Raw genomic sequence first — 5,257 nt, 5'->3', positions numbered from 1 at the left:
ACTACAGGCACGCGCCACAATGTCTGGCCAATTTTTCTAGTTTTAGTAGAGATGAAGGGCAGTGTCTCACTCTTGCTTAGGCTGGTTTTGAACTCCTGACCTAAAGGGATCCTCCTGCCTTGGCCTCCCAGAGTGCTAGGATTACAGGTGTGAGACACCATGCCCGGCCGGATTTTTCAATTCCAAAATGTACCCAGCATGACTTCAATCATTCTAAGTGATAACCGACTGCATAAAGTAAAATTATTTGTGAATGAATACCGTGGTAAACCCTTTCATAAAACAAAAATCTCTTTAACGTTGGGGGAAGCAAATTTCTATGTTCATATAGAAATTTTTGAAGAGATATATAATTGTGTAATAAAACTTTGGATTATCATAGTAATTTTAAATAGCAACAATAATATCTTTATTAGAATGATAAAATCCAAGGTGAAGTTGCGCCCATTAGTTTCTCCATATTACTTCTCATGACAGTAGCTATACTCCAGGAAAGAGCAGCAGGTGTTTGTTGAGGAAAAGACAGTGAGTGCTTGGCAGGCTCTTCTTTGATCTTCTTCTCTTTACTGGGGCCAAAGCTAGCACCAGTGGGGGATGGAAGCACTGAAGCTTAAGAAGTGATTGCAAGGACAGTGGGGAAGCCAAAATCTGCTTTCATTAAAAACATCAGGTCTCCTTTAAAACTCTTCCCATCTCCTGTTTACAGCCCCATGTATCCAACAGGATCCACATCCAGTCTTTTCCTACACCACTATCCTAGATTCATTTGTTGAACAAATAAATGAATAAACAAAGGCATAATCAAATGATCTGTTGTTTTCTTACTGATCCCTGAGACCACAAAAGACAAAAGAAAAAAAAAAATGTGTAACTTAAACAGTCAGACTGACCACTTATGGGGAATTTATTTTTGGCAGTTATAAATAATGCATCAAATGAGATAAAATTCTTTAAGATAGCATTTTCATTTTTGCTTGGCTTGAGTGGGCCCTGAAAATGTTGAACTTTACCTTCACCCTTTGCTCCTGAAAAGCAGGGACAGAAATCCCCCCTCTTTTTGTATTCTGGGAAATTGCTTACTGCTAAGCATCACCCTTCCCCATATGACTTAGATGAGACTCAAGGATGACCCCCTTGTTACCTATGACAAGGCCAGACACAGACCCTCCAAATTCCTTCTCTTTGTCTCATAAATGATTAGCTTCACTGTTTGTCCTCACTGATCCATCTGAACAAAATGCCCACATACTTAACCAGACTAAGTCTGGCTTGTCTCCTTCCCTGAGGCCCCTGAAATTTGGTCCATCCTTGAGCTTAAGGAAGCACTATGGAACAACCCCCTTGATGGCCTCTTCTGAGAATTGGCTGATGGCAAAGAAAAAATTTTCTGCTCAACTGTGTGATCATGACACCTGTTTATCCTACTTCCCCTTGTTTACTCCACCCTATAAAAGAAAAGCCTTTCTACCTGAACTTTGGAACAATTATGCACCTTATAATAGGAGCATTCTCACTATCGCAATAATTCCTCTTCCTTTATTGCAGTAGCTCCCCTTCTAATACAGTAGTTCCCATTCCACATTGCAATAGACTTTTTGAATCAAGTCTCTTCTTATCTAAGTCTGGATTAATTTTTTTTTCCTTTTTTTGATAGCCCTCATGGTTCAGCTAAGACTCAGGGTTAATCATATGAGTGAAACTTTCCGTGAGTTGAAATTAAACCATGTTTAGTAATTCTGTGAACTTTAGCAAACATTTAGGAAAGTTGAATTTACATTGATTGTTATTTTCCCTCAAGCATTCAAAGGGATAGTATGAAAAAATCTGCACCATTTAAGGGTGCCATAAAAATCCGATCTAAAGCATCTGCCTCCAGCTGGATGTTGTTGAACTATTACCAGGATACAGAACAAAGCCATATATTTTAAAACCTGATTTGATTACCATTGCCTTTCCCATCTTATTTTTGGACCCTCACTGGATGGTTTTATTTTTTATCTGTGAAATCCCCCCAAAATAAATGCCCTAAAGTTTTCCATAGTTCCCAAGAACATATGATTGTTATTATTAAAAGGTACTTGCACTCAACACAATTATTGAAAATCTTTGCCTGTATTATCTGCTATTAGTGATACTGAGAAAAGAGGGTAAATGGTTCATTTGAAGAAACTTTGTTTAGTTTTGGTAGCCATCATTATTATTTTTATATTAGTTGCTGAAAAGAAAGTACTAAGTAAAATGGCTCCAGAAAGATGACATGTCTGTTAGTTTATTGAGAAGTACATTTCTAGTGTTGGCAAAAGCATTTTTGTGTTGGAAGGGTTACACCAGTTATGAGGAAGAAAGGGTGAAAAAAATAATTTGGGGTATAAACACGGTACTAGAGGATCAGAGGACCTCAAAGTATACTAATAAGAATGAAGAAAGTCTGATATGCGTGTGTGTATGTGAGTGTAAACACACATATATGGGTATATATAAATATACATATATATTTAAAGGCATCTTTTTTTTTTTTTTTTTTTTTTTTGAGACAGAGTCTCACTCTCTTGCCTGGGGCGAGTGCCGTGGCGTCATCCTAGCTCACAGCAACCTCAAACTCCTGGGCTCAAGCGATCCTACTGCCTCAGCCTCCCGAGTAGCTGGGACAACAGGCACGCGCCACCATGCCCAGCTAATTTTTTCTACATATATTTTTAGCTGTCCAATTAATTTCTTTCCATTTTTACTGGCATTATCACAGCTCACTACAACCTCAAACTCCTGGGCTCAAATGATCCTCCTGCCTCAGCTTCCTCAGTAGCTGGGACTACAGGCACGCGCCACAATGTCTGGCCAATTTTTCTAGTTTTAGTAGAGATGAAGGGCAGTGTCTCACTCTTGCTTAGGCTGGTTTTGAACTCCTGACCTAAAGGGATCCTCCTGCCTTGGCCTCCCAGAGTGCTAGGATTACAGGTGTGAGACACCATGCCCGGCCAGGATTCTTCAATTCCAAAAGCCAAAATGCTAAATGATTGTACAATCTCAAAGTTACTAAGGTGCAGAAACAGGATTTGGATTTTCAGAGTTTGGTTCAACCCCCTTCACCTCCGGTATTCATCTTGCCTCAAGTGGCCATTGGCTCACTTGCAGGAGAAATGGAACGAGCTAAGCTGTCAGGATAGGAGCAACTAAATTTTACTGGACTGGGGAGAAAAGGAAGTACCATTTCTTAGATGCTGAGAGGAACAAAGGATACAAGAGACAAACAATGGCAATCAGCTGATAGACCACTAGGATGAGAAGTTCCTCTTCCAAATATCCTGTCATCTTCACACTCCCCACAGGAATGAGCTTGTTATAAGCTTTTTTTCCTTAACACCTTCAAAGTCCAAACTGGACAAAAGGCATAAGGAAAGCTTTGTAAACAGGTAAGCTGGCCTTTAATTTAAAGCTTAAAGCATGAACAACAAAATCTTAGACTCATATGAATGTGTCCCCAGGTTAAAATATTGTGTACACATTTGTAGAGTCTTGATTCATACTTGAAGCCTCCCATAGCAAATATATTGTATTTGCTTTATTTCTGTCAGAAAATTCTTATTTGGCTTCAGGAGGGAACTGAAAATTTTAAGATTCTAAGTATTAAATGTACTTCCCAACATAAACCACATCTCCAGGCAGCTCAAAAATATTTAATAGCCAGGCATGGTGGTGCATGCCTATAGTCCCAGCCACTCGGGAGGCTGAGGCAGGAGGATTGCTTGAGTTCAGAAATCCAAGGCTATAGTACGCTATTATCTTGCCTGTGAATAGCTGCTTTACTCCTGCCTGGGCAACATAGGGAGACCCAGTCCCTAAGAAAAAAAAGAAAAAGAAAAGAAAATGTAATAATACCATAATTCGTACAATGTTTTCCATTCCTTAAAAAGAGAAGTCAAACATTTGATTGGATTATATTCTGACCCAAGGCCAAATACTTGTTTAGGCCTGTGGACCTAGAGTTCATTCTTTGGTTCCTCATCCCCAGCCTCCAGACCTGCTGCCATTTTCCACCTAGCCTATGTTGGAATCTCCATTATATCTACGTGGCATATCCTGCTCTTTCTTGGATTTTCTTAAGATCATTCCAATCAAGTTAAAAAAGTATATACATCTATACACATATGAGGAAACATAGGGGTATAAACATAACATTAAATGAAACATAAATCTATATATATACACACATAACATTAAGTCAGTGGCCCAAGTGGGAATCCAACTGCATGATGCTTTTTTCCCTTCCCTCTGCCTCTCTTACTTTGGATGAAAGAAGAGGAAGAGAATTCTTTCTGCACTAGATCCTCCTCTGGGCCTCATTTAGATGACCCCTTTCAACATTTGAGTATTCAGGGTGGCAGAAAAAGGTGTTCAGATGGTAATTTATGCGGAAGAAACAGAGAGACTTAAGGACTATTTGTATTTTGGTCTCCATGTTTTTTCCTCCGTCCTTCCAGAGGGTAGTGCCTTTGTGTTTTCTTGTCTCAGGGCTTTTGCACATAACCATCATCTTAGCTTTTGTGAAAGTCTAAATTAATTGAAGTGTTCCTGGTAAGGAGACAGAGGAACCCCTCCTTTAGTGGGACAAGAGAGGCTAGGCTTTGGACGGTGTTTGGAGACCGCAGTTATCCTTACAGGGACTTAAGGCAATAGCAAGATATCTAGGGAGGATGGATGCGCAAGACTTTTAGGGAGGCTGGACTTTCATTTCTTGTCCTGGCAATGTTCCTGTTGTCCAATAACAGCATAGAAGTAGGAGAGCCGCTGGTCATCACAGAACCATGTGGGTTTGAGTAATGAGCCAATGAGGGTCATCTGTGTTGACTGAAACTGGGGTGGTCATTTACAAATGTTTTGCTCTGAAGAAGCCACCTCAGTCATTTGGAATCTTCCAGAAAGGCTAATGTAAAGTTTACCTTCAGAGCAGTAGAAAGCAAACATAGATTTTCTCACATGCCTCTATATGTAGCTACAAATTTATATGCACTGCACTGTCCTATGTTACCATGCCCAAGGATGGCAAGTGACTCGATATTCCATTCCTGCCAAAATGTGTGTCCGGTGCCCTGTCATCCGAATGCTTTGTTCATAAAGTCTCTGAAACCGGTACTGACATACCCTCATTAGAGGAGAGAAAAACTCATGGTATTTGCATTTTTTGTGTGTTTTTAAATTTACTCCACATCAAAAAATTCCCTCTCTGTCCATTTCCTTGAAGAGAAAAGAAGAGAAAAGA

The sequence above is a fragment of the Propithecus coquereli genome, unplaced genomic scaffold (genome assembly GCF_000956105.1).
Source record: "Propithecus coquereli isolate 6110/MARCELLA unplaced genomic scaffold, Pcoq_1.0 Scaffold70, whole genome shotgun sequence".
In the NCBI taxonomy this organism is placed as follows: domain Eukaryota; kingdom Metazoa; phylum Chordata; class Mammalia; order Primates; family Indriidae; genus Propithecus; species Propithecus coquereli.
Note: the sequence above shows the minus strand (reverse complement) of the source record.